Here is a 16617-nt window from a genome sequence, read left to right on the forward strand (position 1 = left end):
AGAAAAGTCACAGGAAGTCAGACTATCTAGCTTCTAGTTCTTGATTGATGACTCACCAACCCTGGGACATTGGGAATGCCATTAGACTTCACAGTGTTTTAGTTTCTTAAAAAAAAAAAAAACACCTGTCTATTTGTTTTCCCAAGCATATGATATTATCCTTCTGCAGTAGAGTAGAATATTAGTGGGCTGGACTTTCAGTCTAAGAGAATCCTAAAATATTTGCAGTTCAGTTCTGATGAAATGCCTAATTGAGGAAAGTGGTTTTGGAAAAAGAGCTATCGAGGCCCCTGGGAACTCCAAGGTCTGTCCCTGGATCAATCATACTATCAGTAGGCTATACTTTTAGATTAGCTTAGCTCCTTTAAAAAATCACCTTCATTAAGTAACACTAAACTCACAAATGAGATAGGCATAGGAAATCTGCCTTTATTAAGTGACGATTTATATTGGGCACAGTCCAAGTGAGTGGTGTTAGAATGGTGAACACCATAGATAGTCTGTGCCTTCATGGAGCTGTTTATCCAACAGTGGATCTAGACATTGCAATATCAGGTGGAATACTGTGTAATAAGGAATAAAACTGGAGAAGTTCAGAGCACATAAGAGTGATTTTATGGAAAACATCCCAGAGGAAGTGAGATAAAAGCTGTTACCTGGTATCTGAGTTGAAGGTAGCCAGAAGAGCATAGAAAAGGATGCAAGGCAGAGAACAGCATTGGTGAAGTCTGGAGGAAGAATGAGAAAGCTGAATCTCCACAACTTAAAAATATCTAGAATGGCTGGGAAAGAACTCCAGGGCTGAGAGTGGTGAGGGGCGAGGCTGGAAGAAGTGAGCGGTGCTAGTCAAACTGATGGCAAGCTTGGCAGAGGACTTTTCCATAAGATAGTGCTGAAAGCTGCATTACATAAAACTCTACAGAGAAAATTTCTTCTAGAATTTTATTTCATGAAAAACCTTGCTGTCCTTGATATATATTATTTTTCTGGAGTCACATTGCTACTGGGAGAATCCAGACCAGTGATTTTCCATTCCATAGCTTTTTTGGAGGAATACTGATTTCTTTTCCGACAACTACCATGATGATTTATCTCCTCTCTTGCTATACTTATAAGTATGTAATATTCTGGTTACTAGGAAACTCAGAGCTGAATTTGTTGTTTAATTAACGGTGGATCCCAAGTATAGGAGACCTAAGCTAGTATAATCTTGGGCGCTTTCTTTGAGGAAAAAGCTCACACAATTTAGGTAAGAAAGTAAACATTTGTTTAGACAAGAAAAGAAATTGCAACCAATTTCAGATTTTAAAACAGTAACAAATAGTACAAACATCACAAAACCTGGAAAAAACAATATTTTTATGAACTGCCTGGCCTCTATCATAGCATCTGTATGTTTCAAGACCTGTTTCTCCTTCTCCACATACATATTTCTAGTGTCAGCTGCCAGAGACATATTCCTATCACAATAGTCTCTGGTCCTGCATGTTTGGGTCACAGGCAGAATGAGTGGGTGTGAGAAACATGGGAAGTAGGAACCTTTCCAGAAGCCATTTCTACATGAGGGTGGCTAGCAATATTTTAAGTATACACAAGAGTTGACTGTGGATCACATCTATATGCTGTGCTAAACCCAAACTGAATGTCTCCCCATCGCAACTTCCCCCGAATGTCCATGGCTATTCCAGTGCTATTCGAATTTAGGAAAAACATAATTGAGGGACCACAGGAGTCCAAAGAAACAGCAGTTTTAGCTAATTGTGGGCATCTTTTACAAAAACTCATGGTCATGTGAACATGTTGCCTGGGCCCCTCTAAGGGGTGCAAGGGCCCTGAGCTTCGTAAATGTAATGGTGAATCTACCTCTGACCCTATATTGAGCCTGTCTGTATTTCCTTTCTGCTTGTGCCTCTACCTTCTAATTTTACTAACCTTCCTACTATTTCTTGCTGTTGTCTAAAGTATCTTTCAAGAAGAGACAGTTACATCAATTTAGCTAATGAAATAAAATAGTGACCACAAACCCAGCCTAATTACCATTCTTTTATAGTAACAGAACCTTGAAATATAGATAACAGTAATAACTTCACTTACTATGGGCTGGGCACTGTGCTAAGTGCTTTAGAAGATTTTTCTTATCTAATATTCACAAAAACCCTACATGATAGAAACTATGATCCCCCCACCAAGAGTTTACCATTGAAAAAATGAAATCTTAATGAAATTAAATAACTGGCACCAAGACTAAGTGGTAGAATGGGGATTTGAATGCAGGTCTGCCTGTGGTTAACCCTGTCACTCTAAATAGTGTAGACTTACACAGTATGCATGTTTTCACCCGGGGTGTCAAGACACCAGAACCAAGATTTTATAAAGGACCTTCTGCAAAAATGAAGTGGGATGTGAACTTAAATGAAGTGGGTTTGTGAAGTTTCAATTCCAAATACCAACACAAATTATGGCTTTTTAAGGTTCAATTGCATGGAAAGAAAAAAAAAAAAAAAATCTTCTTTCTCCTGAAAGCAAGAGGCTGTCTCTTCATATTGGGAATGTTGCACATGATGGGCGAGATGAATCACCTTTTAAATGAATAGTTAGAGCAGACTAGATAATTGAGTAAGTTGAACCTTGTTGAGCCTATCACATCATTTCTTACCAGACATCATCTAATCACTTTTTCCAGAAAATGCTAGCATCTACACTGACTCAACTACACTGAAACGGTGCACACATTTCAAACTCTTCTCCCTAAACAGGCCCATATATATGGGGTGCAGCCCTCTGTTTATGGCTTTTGTATAGTGTGGGTTCCCTTTCCCACCCATCACCACCCACATTCACCCACCTATTCACAGCGAATGAATCTCCTAAGCCCACCCACAGGATGTTAGATCAGCTCCTTGGATCTCAAGGGGTTAACCCTCATTTGTTTAGCATGCGACTTAGGGATAAAGTTATGTACTTCAGATATATTGTTTTCTGCTCAAACTCTGAGTGGTAGATATTTAATGATTGCGGGGACTGAGGCTCAGGGTGATTAAGTAACAAACATGGGCTGAGGCTCCACAGGCAGAGTGTGGGTTTGCACGGAGGTCTGTCCCCGTTTTCCATTTGCCACAAACCAACATCACAGGGCTGGGCAAACAGGCACAAACAGCGGCACCACTTGACAGGGGCCACCGGAGTTAGTGTCACCTGCATGCCATTTCCCCGTTTCTAGCCTCAGGCCCATCTTGGTTCTTTTACTTTCCTCTGATGATGAGATCATTCTGGGCCCAACAGCAATTCAGTATTTGCCTTTCTATAAGAAATGTAGGGACCCAGCATCATTCAGTGTTCCCAAGAAAGTAACTGGAAGGGACTGGGGTTTTAAACAATGGACATTTTTCTTTCGTTATTTTTAAAGAAAGGTTTCTGTCACAGATTTTTTTTATTGTAAAGCTTTCTGAAGAGAGAAAATAATTTAAAAGAGATACCATATATTTTCAATTTTTTAAGAATGAGTTTCTAATTGAGTGGAAGTTTCCAACCACAGAAAAAAGAGAAGAAGCTTCTCCAAATCATAGGGTTTCAGATACTTTAGAATCAATCGCCTGAAAGGATGTGTCTGCATCTTCCTAGGTTCACAGACCTAAAACCTTGGGGTCACCCTTGACTGTTCTCCAATTCCTGGACAAATCCTGTCAGCTCTACCTTCAAAACAGATCCAGAATCAGACATTTTGCACCACCTCCATCCACTGTGGTCCAATCTTACCACCTTAGTAGTTGCTCTGCTTCTTGCTCCTCTTCAGTTTATTCTCAAATCAACAGCCAGAGTGATACATTACATATATACCTCAGATCATGACTCTCCTCATTGCAGCCTGCATTAAAAATAGTCTTAAGTGGCTGCCGGTTCTTATGTGATCTGATCTCACTTGATGTCCATCTCCTCCAGCCTTCTATCCTTCCTCTGCTCCAGCCATCCTGGTCTTGTTACTTTATCATGACACCGGGTGTGCTTCTGCCTCAGGACATTTGCATTGGCAGTGCCCTTTGGTTGGAATCTTTTTCCTAGAGTTGACATGGCTCACACTTTTGCTTCCTTTAGGTCTTTCACTCAAATGTTACTTTCTCAGTAATGCTTAACTTAATGAAAATTGTCACACCATCATCTTCTTTAATTCCCTTTCTGCTTTATTTTTTTCTTTTGCACTTATCATCAATTCACACATATTTTCCTAACTTAAATTTTGTTGTCAGTCTTTCCTTTACAATTAAGGCAGGGACTTTTGTCTGTTTTTCTATTACTAAATCCTTAGCACCTAGAACATAGCAGGCACTCAGTAAATACTCATGGAATTAAATAAAATCTAGTAATGAGGGAACTAAGGCCAAAGAGATTAGGTGATTTTTCCAGGGTTTCATTGCTGGTTAGGCTCCGTGTTTGGGTGCATTGATTTTCACTTTGGTGCCCATTTCACCACATGACATTTTGTTTTGAGCAATTCCTAGCAACTGATACTCTATTCTGTGTTTGAGCCTCAGTACATCAAATAATGACAATGGGAGAGACAAAGAGAGAGGTGGAGAGAGAGCAAGAGAGGGAGAGAGAGAATGTGAGAGAGAAAGCAGAGAGCCAAAGAGAGCAAGAAGCAAAGAGATATATACATCCCAGGGTGTGTACACACACACACACTCACAAGCACACATTAGGAAGACAGAGAGACCAGAGACAGGAAGAAATACTCAGATGACAGAGACAGCCCTAACTGGATACATGCCTCCAACCATGCCCCATCCAAGGACACTCTCCAGCCCACCACAGAGCTATCAGGGTTGGTTGCACTCAAGCCTGTTCCTGTCCTTTAACACCCTTCTCTGGGAGCTACAGAACAAAGTGTAAACTCCTTAGCTTGGCATAAAAGTCACCATCTGCCTTTTCCTGTTTTTCCTAACATAGCACTGCAGAATTTTTCCTGACATCATGACACTTCTCGCCATATTGTTCGATCTCCCCTCTACAGATTCCCCAGATCTTTCCACAGATTTGCCCATCTGCACATGTGGTTTCCTGAGCCTAGAGCTCCTGCTTTCCTTCTTCCACTTCGAAAACTGTATCTTTCCAAAGCCAGCTCACAAATCCCCTCCTCTGTGAAACTTCCCTCTTCTCTCCCAGCAGAGTCCACTTTTCTATCCTTTGAGTCCATTTCTAGTTGGGAGCATTTGCCACAGCATCTGAATGGCCTATTCGTCTTGGTGCCATTGTATCTCTAGGGACTAGACACATGCCAGAGCCTAGCAGGTGCCCAAAACATATACCACATCTTCTTTATCCATTCATCTGTCGATGGACATCTTGGCTCTTTCCACAGTTTGGCTACTGTGGACATTGCTGCTATAAACATCGGGGTGCACGTACCCCTTCGGATCCCTACATTTGTATCTTTGTGGCAAATACCCAGTAGTGCAATTGCTGGATCATATGGTAGCTCTATTTTCAACTGTTTGAGGAACCTCCACACTGTTTTCCAGAGGGGTTGCACCAGCTTGCATTCCCACCAACAGCTGAATGGATTTAGAACATTGCAGTAGCTTAACTAAGCTTGCTTCTTATGATAAGTGGTTATGGGGACTATGAAGTAGGGGCCACATAGATGAAGCTGCTTATATAAAGTAAAGCCAGGCTGTGGTTTCCTTAAAGCCCTCTCTTGCGACAACAAATAGCAAGTTCTACATTAAAGCCTCATTAAGTCAAAGTGGGATTTGGCAGTTTTTACTGGCAAAAGTCTCATCAGCTTTACTTCCTTTCCAATGACTATGGTAATTATGCATTTTAAACTCATTAATTTATTCAGTATATGCTTATTGAGCACATTCTGAGTCAGGTACTGTTCTAGGGCCTGGGAACACTGAGGTAAACAAGACAAATATTGTCCTGCCATCAGAGAGCTTAGCCAGCAGAGAGCTAGCAGGGGAGGCAGGTTTTAAATAAATATGAAACACATAATTAATCGCTATAGTAGTCATGATAGATGATATTATATATATCAGCAGTTCTAAAAAGCACAGCGATACCTAGTATTTATTGAGTTCTTAATATGCAAGTCATTATCTCTTTTTAAAAAATTTTTTATTGTTATGTTAATCACCATACATTACATCATTAGTTTTTGATGTAGGGTTCCATGATTCATTGTTTGTGCATAACACTCAGTGCTCCACGCAGAACGTGCCCTCTTTAATACCCATCACCAGGCTAACCCAACCCCCCACCCTCCTCCCCTCTAGAACCCTCAGTTTGTTTCTCAGAGTCTCTCATGGTTTGTCTCCCCCTCTGACTTACTCCCCTTCATTCTTCCCCTCCTGCTATCTTCTTCTTTTTCTTTTTTCTTAACATATGTTGCATTATTTGTTTCAGAAGTACAGATCTGTGATTCAACAGTCTTGCACAATTCACAGCGCTCACCATAACACATACCCTACCCAATGTCTATCACCCAGCCACCCCATCCCTCCCACCCCCACCACTCCAGCAACCCTCAGTTTGTTTCCTGAGATTAAGAATTCCTCCTATCAGTGAGGTCATATGATACATGTCTTTCTCTGATTGACTTATTTCACTCAGCATAACACCCTCCAGTTCCATCCACGTCGTTGCAAATGGCAAGATTTCATTCCTTTTGATGGCTGCATAATATTCCATTGTGTATACATACCACATCTTCTTTATCCATTCATCCGTCGATGGACATCTTGGCTCTTTCTACAGTTTGGCTATTGTGGACATTGCTGCTATAAACATTGGGGTGCACGTACCCCTTTGGATCCCTACATTTGTATCTTTGTGGTAAATACCCAGTAGTGCAATTGCTGGATCATATGGTAGCTCTATTTTCAACTGTTTGAGGAACCTCCCACTGTTTTCCAGAGTGGTTGCACCAGCTTGCATTCCCACCAACAGTGTAGGAGGGTTCCCCTTTCTCCGCATCCCCACCAACATCTGTTGTTTCCTGAGCAAGTCATTATCTCTTTTAACCTTGATTGTTTTATTTTGTTTTTAGATAAGGAAGTTGTGGCACAGAGAGGTTAAGTAATGGGGTCACAGCAAAGAAGGCCAGAATTGGGATTTAAACTACTATGTTATATTGCTCTATAGTATTTGTGTAAGAAATAATGTTTTCAAGTTCTAATGAAATCCAGGCATAGAGTTAGGGTTAATTTATGTGTTTTCTTTCATCTGTGTAACACGAAAACTAAGAAGGTGCCTCAGACTGTGGTAGAAGGTAGCAGAGAATACCAGACTGGAAATGCTTCCTTCAGGCTGGCTTCCAACTGTGGGTCCCATATTCTTCTCTGTGTCACCCTGAGCAAGTTACTCAGCTTATTTAGAATTCAAAGTTCTATTTTAAAAAATTCGGAAGTGTGTATATGGCTAGTTTTTCTCTAAGGACCTTTCAGTTTTGAAACCATTGCATTCAAATGTCACCTCCTCAGGGAGTTCTCCCTGACCGCCCTGTCATCCCTTCTTCCTCTTTCTTCCCTCACCCTGCTTTGGCGTTCATCACAGGGCTTATCATTACGAGACACTCTACCACACATTTGACCTTCGGTTCACTGCTGTTTTCCTAATGCCGAGAACAGTGCTTAATGCATGGTGTTCACTTGAATCCTTGTTGAACAAATGTGTTTTCCAGGAGCCTGGGATAGGTACTAGTCCTCAGACCTGCTGTGGTATCGTCCACAAAAATGTATGCTTTGTGCTAACGTTTCTAAAACTGAAAAAAAAAAAGGCAAATACTATGTTTTTAAGAATCTGCTGTTAAAGGGAAAATTACATTTCATAAACTTGGCTTGAAATTAGCTCACTTGGCATATTTGGGCACTGGGTGGATGCGAAAGAAAGTCTTAGAAATGCAAGACAGAGAGACAATCTCAGTCAGGATTTCTTCCCCTCTCCCTCCCTCCCTCCCTCCCTCCCTCCCTCCCTCCTTCCTTCTCTCTTTTTCCTTCCTTCCCTCTTTCTTTCTTCCTGCCTTTTTCTTTCTTTTTCTTTCTTTCTTTCTTTTCTTTCTTTTTTCTTTCTTTCTTTCTTTCTCTTTCTTTCTTTCTTTCTTTCTTTCTTTCTTTCTTTCTTTCTTTCTTTCTTTCTTTCTTTTCTTCCTTCCTTCCTTTTTCTCTTCCTTCCTTCTTTCTTCTTTCTTTCTTTCTTTCTTTCTTCCTTTCTTCCTTTCTTCCTTCCTTCCTTCCTTCCTTCCTTCCTTCCTTCCTTTCTTTCTTTCTTTCTTTCTTTCTTTCTTTCTTTCTTTCTTTCTTTCTTTCTTTCTTTCTTTCTTTCCTTTCTTTCCTTTCTTTCCTTTCTTTCCTTTCTTTCTTTCTTTCCCTCTTTCTTTCGCTCTTCCATTTTTGCCAAGGCTGCTGCCAGCAGAATTGCTATAGCTTCCTTTCTCTGGGACTCAACCCTCCTCACTGCACGGAGACAGCGTAGTCCTAGACGGTCTTATTGAAATGATGTTCAAAGTGTGCTAGACACTTAACTCTAGGGTTGACCTTTTTTATGTCAGATTTTCCAAACCCATCTTTAAATATCACCTGCACATTTCTAGTTTGTGAATAAATTAGAATGTAAATCCCCATCCACTCTGGGAAACCCACAGTCATTTCCTTCCCTGCTCTCACTGCAGCTAATATTTAAGTCATTATCAACCTGGTTGTTAGGTGGGTCTCCGGGTGGAAAGCTGCTGAAGCCTGGGGAAAGATGAAAGTGCAGGGGAGAGCTGAAGGCATCAGCAAAGGTGTTATGAACAACGGCCCCATAATGACCATTTCTCAACACTGGGGATTGTGTTTCTAACGTCTGGCTTCCGTGCTGTGTGGTTGCCATGTGGTACTTCTGCTCTCTCTCCAGTCTCTAATGCTTATGGAAGAAAGGAATTGTTTAAACTTCTGGTTTGGTCTCCTGCTTTGCCCAAAGCAGCACCGTCTGTGTTGACGTCATTTGGCTGGTCGCCCTATGTTGTCTGTATGAATCAACCCTTTAGTGCTGAGCAGTTTCAGATGGAAGTGGAATATGCTTAGGGATTCAAAGCTTTTATGTGTTTGAGACTTATTTTCCCAAAGAGAAGCATATTCAAGTTCTAATGACATTCAGATTGTGAGTCTGGGTCGGTGGGAATATTTGCTTCAGCTCATGCACTACCAGATACCTAGTGGGTATTTGAATGATTACACTTTAGGCCATCTGAGTAATCATTGAAATTTTTTGGCAGAATTTTATGCGTTCTCTCCATTTACCTTTTTTTTTTTTTTAAGGAAAAATGACTCATAGCTTTTGTTCGATTTTCAAATGAATGCTCAACTGCTCTGAGGGACCTGTGTGGGAGAGCACTGAATGGGGCATCTGAGGGCCTGGGTTCTTCAGCCTCTAAAGCAGCTAGAACTTGAAAAGAAAACATTACTTTTCTGGGCATTGAGTCGTCTCATCCATAAATGAGAAAATTGAATTAAATCAGTGTTTTCCCAAACTTTATTCATGTACATAGTCATTTATGTACTGCCTCCGTGATTATTATCTTATTATAATCTGTACTATTTATTTAATATTTTTTATTTGAACACTGAAAACATTTATTTTTAAAGGAACCTCATTTTTGCATCTGTAAACAGGAAACCAGCATTGCTTGATATAAGTAAAAATATTTATGTACTACATAAAAATTATTGTCTTTACACTGTTGGCAGGGGTTCTCTCACTGAGACACATGGGCATAATGGATCTGTTATGTTTACCACTCCAGATGAGCTCTCTCTCCTCCCTCCTCTCTCCAGGAAGGCCCAGAAAAAACACTTCCTTCACTAAGTCATAATGAAGACCTCTGTGGTTTTATCGCCTGGAGGGCATATATGATGATGGGGGTTGCTGCTTTGGAGTCTCAATGCGAAATATAGGATTCTGTGATAGGAGAGGGCAGGTGGTGGTGCTTATCCCTCAGACAAGGAGGATGTGATTATCACAATAGGCCACAGGATGGAATGGTAATCAGAGTGCTTTGATCAACAGGGATTTGTGATGATGACTAGTAGATCATGGGTTTCTAGATAAAAACTGATGGACATTCTGTTAAGATGCTGCTTGCCATGAAAAGACAAAAGGATTCTATTCACTGAGCTTAACTCAAGTCACCTGGTGGGATTCACAGTGTCTTATCTAGTTCCCAGACCTACAACTCCCCAGCTGAGGGGACACCTGGTCCCTGTGAGAAAAGACTACATATATATGCCATGGAAGTTTCCCTAAGCCTTCTCCAGAGGAACCTGAGGCAGTTTCCTAGGGTGTATGGGATGGAGTAGGGGAAGGGAAAATACCCAGACTGCCAACAGGTTATTAGATGGTGGTTCTGAACCTGCAAAGCCTTCATAGTTTACCAGCTCAAGCTTAAGGAAGTCAGATGACAGATGGAATCTTAGTCCATGTCCGTCTGACAGTGGATCCAATGGATCTAGCTTGTAATTATTTTTCCAGTCCCAAAATGTATAGTGAGAATAGATGTATTTAATAACTGGCAGAACCTACATAGACTCCTACATATGGAATGAAAACCATCATGGTAGGAAGGAAGGTCCTGGAACTGTACCCCTTCTTGCAATGCCCACAACAAGATGGTAAGTCCTGGAGAGGGAGTTGCAGAGATTAGTGTCACCACTGAAGACTTGAGGGATACTGGGAAGGTATCTTTCCACATCCCCATTTAGCTCACTTGTTTGGCTGTTGCAAAATGCAGATGGGTCATGGGAAATCATGGTAGATTATTGCAAACTCAGTGATGATGCCAGTTGTAGCTGGCTGTAGAGATGGCACCTTTATTGGAGCAAATTAGCATAATCCACGGCACCTAGTATGTAGTTATTGATCCAGCAGATGCTTTCTTTCTATTCCAATCAGTAAGAAAAATCAGAATCAGTTTGTTTTTAAAAGGCAGGGATGATATCATAAAAGCCAGCTACAAAAAGCTCACAGCGAATATCATTCTCAATGGGGAAAAACTGAGAGCTTTTCCCCGAAGGTCAGGAACACAGCAGGGATGTCCACTCTCACCACTGTTGTTCAACATAGTACTAGAAGTCCTAGGCTCAGCAGTCAGACACCAAAAAGAAGTAAAATGCATCCGAATCGGCAAAGAAGTCAAACTCTCACTCTTTGCAGATGACATGATACTCTAAGTGGAAAACCCAAAAGACTCCACTCCGAAATTGCTAGAACTCATACAGGAATTCAGCAACATGGCAGGATATAAAATCAATGCACAGAAATCAGTTGCATTTCTATACACTAACAATGAGACAGAAGAAAGGGAAATTAAGGAGTCAAGCTCATTTATAATTGCACCAAAAACCATAAGGTACCTAGAAATAAACCTGACCAACGAAGCAAAGGATCTGTACTCAGGAAAACTATAGAACACTCATGAAAGAATTTGAGGAAGACACAAAGAAATGGAAAAACTTTCCATGCTCATGGATTAGAACAAATATTGTTAAAATGTCTATGCTACCTAGAGCAACCTATACATTCAACACAATCCCTCAAAATACCATTAACTTTTTTCACAGAGCTGGAACAAATAATCCTAAAATTTGGATGGAACTAGAAGAGACCCTGAATAGCCAAAGGAATGTTGAAAAAGAAAACCAAAGCTGGTGGCATCACAATTCCAGACTTCAAGCTCTATTACAAAGCTGTAATCATCAAGACAGTATGGTACTGGCACAAAAACAGACACATAGATCAATGGAACAGAAGAGAGAACACAGAAATGGACCCTCAACTCTCTGGTCAACTACTTTTCAACAAAGCAAGAAAGAATATCCAGTGGAAAAAAGACAACAAATGGTGCTGGGAAAATTGGACAGCCACATGCAGAAGAATGAAACTGGACCATTTCCTTACACCATACACAAAAATAAACTCAAAATGGATGAAAGAGCTAAATGTGAGACAGGAATCCATTAAAATCCTAGAGGAGAACACACGCAGCAACCTCTTTGACCTGGGCTGCAGCAGCTTCTTGCTAGACATGTCCCAAAGGCAAGGGAAACAAAGCAAAAATGAACTATTGGGACTTCATCAAGATAAAAAGCTTTTGCACAGCAAAGGAAGCAGTTAACAAAACCAAAAGACAACAGACAGAATGGGAGAAGATATTTGCAAATGTCTTATCAGATAAAGGGCTGATTTCCAAGATCTACAAAGAACTTCTCAAACTCAACAACCAAAGAACAAAGAATCCAATCAAGAAATGGGCAGAAGGCATGAACAGACATTCCTGCAAAGAAGACATCCAAATGGCCAACAGACACATGAAAAAAATGCTCAACATCACTCGGCATCAGGGAAATACAAATCAAAACCACAATGAGATACCACCTCACACCAGTCAGAATGGCTAAAATTAACAAATCAGCAAGTGACAGATGTTGGCAAGGATGTGGAGAAGGGGAACCCTCCTACACTGTTGGTGGGAATGCAAGCTGGTGCAGCCACTCTGGAAGACAGTATGGAGGTTCCTCAAAACGTTGAAAATAGAGCTATCCTACAACTCAGCAATTGCACTACTACATATTCACCCCAAAGATACAAATGTAGTGATCCGAAGGGGCACCTGTACCCCAATGTTTGTAGCAGCAATGTCCACCATAGCCAAACTATGGAAAGAGCCAGATGTCCATCAACAGATGAATGGATAAAGAAGATGTGGTATATATACAAAGGAATACTACTCAGCCAGCAAAAAAAGAAATCTTGACAGTTTCAATGATGTGGATGGAACTAGAGGGTATTATGTTAAGTGAAATAAGTCAATCAGAGAAAGACAATTACCAAATGATCTCACTCATATGTGGAATTTAAAAAAAACAGAAATCAGAGAGGGAGACAAACCATAAGAGACTCTCAATCATAGGAAACAAACAGGGTTGCTGGGGGGAGGGGAATGGGGTATCTGGGTGAGGGACATTAAGGAGGGCTTGTGATGTAATGAACACTGGGTATTATATAAGATTGATGAATCACTGAACTCTACCTCTGAAACTAATAATACACTATATGTTAATTGAATTTAAATTAAAAATTATTTATTTACAAAGCAAAAAAAAAAAGGCAGGGACAATATCAATTTTTACGGTCTTGCCTCAGCACTGTGTCACTTTTCTTACAGGCTGTCATAATATAGTCCTAAGGGTGCTGGAGCATCTTCATATCCCATAGGAACCATGCCAGTCCCTTACACTGAAGGCACGGTTCATCAGGTTTTAGTTAGCAAAAGTCACAAGCCAGAAGGTGGAAGACAAATACAACACAACTTCATGGGGATGCTGACATTTCTAGAGGTCTGGTGGTCTGGAACATGTCAGGAGAGCTAAAGTGATCAAGGCAAGCTGCGGCTGCTTCCACCACCTGCAAGAAGAGAAAAGCACATTGCTTGTTGGTCTTCTTTGTGTTTTGAAGATTACACATATCACTGCATTGCTTGAAAGGCTACCAGTTTTGAGCGGAACTTAGGGCAAGAAAGGGGTGCATGCTGTAGCCTAAGCTTCCTTGTCACTGGGGCATTGTGACTCAGGACCCAAATGGATCGGAACTATCAGTGGCTGTAGGGAATTCTCCACCCTGGCAGGAGAATAACAGCACAGAACTTTGGGGTTTTCATTGTGAAAAGAAGTTCTTGCCTTGCTACTGGACCCTGATAGAGACAGTGTGCCTGATTATGGGATGTCAAGTGATTATGCTGAGTTGCCTATCTTGAACTGGGTGATATATGCTCCACTGAAACCATAAAACTGAATATAAGCAGCAGCATTCCACTGTAAGTGGAGATGATGTATATGACATCAGGTTTCAGCAGGCCTGGAGAGCTCAGCTAAATTGCACAAGCAAGTGGATCAGACTTCCATGTACTTCCTCTTTATAACTTCGATGCCTTTCCCTCAGTGCTTCATGGGGAGTTCCATAGGACAAAAAAACCGAAACCAAAATAAAAACCAAAAAACAGATGTCCAGTTTTGCCCTAGGTAGTGCTCGTTTATACCCATTGTCAACATTCATTTATCATTCATGACACCACTTTTCTTTTATTTTTTTTAGAGATTTTATATATTTACTTGACAGAGAGAGATAGAGAGAGCACAAGCAGGGAGAGTGGCAGGCAGAGGGAGAGGGAGAAGCAGGCTCCCTCCTGAGCAGGGAGCCAGATGTGGGGCTCGATCCCAGGACCCTGAGGTCATGACCCAAGCCGAAGGCAGACACCCAATGACTGAGCCAGGTGCCCCACAACACCACTTTTCATTGTCAAAAGTGTCCCAGTTTGGAGAATCATTTTCATGGCCACCCCATCGATGATCAGTTAATGGAGAGGAAAGAATGTGTCCCTGGTTCATGGATTTCTGTATGGGATTCTAGCATCAGCTGGAAATGCACAGTCAGGGCCAGCACAATCCTGCTCAGTGGGCAGGACATTCAAAGGTATGTCTGGTTGTCTATTTTGTTTGGAAGGAGAGATGACCTGAGATACAGATTTATACGACTCAGCGTCAGTACCAGATTGGTCAGCTGGTTAGGGACTTAAAAAGAATAAAATTGGAAAATTGGTAATAAGGAGGTCTAGAAGGCAGCCTATCTGCATAGGCCTCCCAGGACAGGATGTACTATGAAGATGTTTGTTTCTCACATGCATGCCCGCCAGAGGGGAGGCATGGTGGAGGAATTCTCAATAATTAAGATGGCTTTTCCTATGGGTGACATTTAGCGTCTTTCCCTGGCCACCTTGGTGTTTGCTCACTGGACCTGTGTTTGAGGTAGACATGGTGGCAGGGAGAGAGGTCATTCAAGGGCTCAACAGCACAGTACCCCCCTTGTCAACATCGATCTACCTATTAACGCTGTTCAGTGCCCAGCCTGCCGTTAGGGAGGCCACCTTTGAGCCCTTGCTACGTTCACCAGGGAAACCAGCACGTGTGATCTCACAAATGCACAGCCTCAACCGTAAAGAAGAAGCCAAAAGACAGTGTGTGGAGTGTAAATCGAAACGCACAATTCATCGGATGATGGGAACAATTCCACTCTTTCCTCAGTCATGCTGTTTTGCTTTATGAAAAGGATCAGTAGGAAGAGGAGGAAACTGCTGGAACTCAGCAATTTTCTCTGAGAACTTTATGTCCTATAGTTCTCACAACAACCTTGGGAGGTGGGTTGGGTTGTAACTCCGTTACAGAAATGAAAACACAGGATCAGGGAGATTACGTCTCACTTCCAAAGACTCATAGATGACGGTTGAACCCAGATCTGTCTGTATGTCTTTTACCACACTGCTTGGTAAGAGACCGTCTGGCTTGCTAAGGTGGGTCGCAGTGGGCATCTGCTGGCTCACGTGGAGCTCATTTCCCTACCATCGCACCTCTGCCAGAGCCACTACAAGATACACACTGAATTCTGATCTCCTGCCGGTCTCCTTAGGCTCCGGCCACAGAGTGGGGGTGAGCAGAGCTCTGCCTGAAAAAAGGGAGACAACAGGGGGTGGCTTCGTGCTCCTGCTAAGACTCCTGAAGTACCCAAGTTCTGGAAGCATCAGAGCTCCTTTCCTGGGCTGCATCCCCAGAATCTCCATAGGGGATGGAGGGGGGGCCTGAGTTCCATAGAGTCTCAGAGCTGGCCAGGCAAGTGGGGGAGGAGGCAGGCCGAACGGGCCAGGAGGCTACTTTCCACAGGTGACCAGACCTGGTCTCAGAACCTCTTCATTTAGGCGCATAGTCCTGACTGACACATACCTAGCTTTGGGGACAAGTAACGATCATTTTCTGGTTCCCTTTTTACACGGTGTAGTTCACAGGAATGAGCTAATTCTCACATGGCACACACATGACTCTTCTTGGGTTTCTTCCTCCTGGAGGCCTTGCTCTGAGAAGGCTTTCAATACTGTTCTGAGAAAACTCATCTGATCCCTCCCAGGCCCTCCAATGCCCCTTAGGCTGGGTGAGGTGCCTCTTCTCTGTGGCTTCAGGGGCACCCTGCGCTCAGCATTTTCACAGGACTTTTCACACGCGTTGTGGGTTTGGGAGTATCTACTTTGCAGTGTTGTGGTGAGATAATATATGTAAAGTACTTGAGTTGGCCCAGAGTGGCTGTTTTTATAAGACAACAAATTGTGGCTGTGTGTCTACTTGTCAAACATCCCCATTGTAAGCTCTGAGGGAAGGGACTGTGTCCCTGTTGCCTAGCCAGTGCCCAGGACATTGGTCGATACTCAATAAAACTTCAAGGAAAGAATGAACAAATTAAGTAAAATGGGTTAAAGAGTAGCAAGGGTAGGGAATGAGTATGCCTTTCTTAACCATTTGAATATATGTAAATAATGAACATATAATTCTTGATATTTTCAATGAGAAAAATTCTTTATTTAAAATAGGCTAAGTGTTTTCACTAGATTAAATAAAATACTCTACAAATGAGAATTTTAAATCCAATATACCAAAGCCAGCAATACCAGTCAGGGATTGCTTACCAATCCCTGTTTAATAATGTTTGAATGATATATCTCATAATTCTTAGAATATGTGCCTTTGCTTAGAGAGACATTTCCAAAGC

The sequence above is a fragment of the Eumetopias jubatus genome, unplaced genomic scaffold (assembly GCF_037043125.1).
Source record: "Eumetopias jubatus isolate StellerSeaLion01/CBP00866 unplaced genomic scaffold, mEumJub1_p1.0 scaffold_2, whole genome shotgun sequence".
Classification (NCBI taxonomy): Eukaryota; Metazoa; Chordata; class Mammalia; order Carnivora; family Otariidae; genus Eumetopias; species Eumetopias jubatus.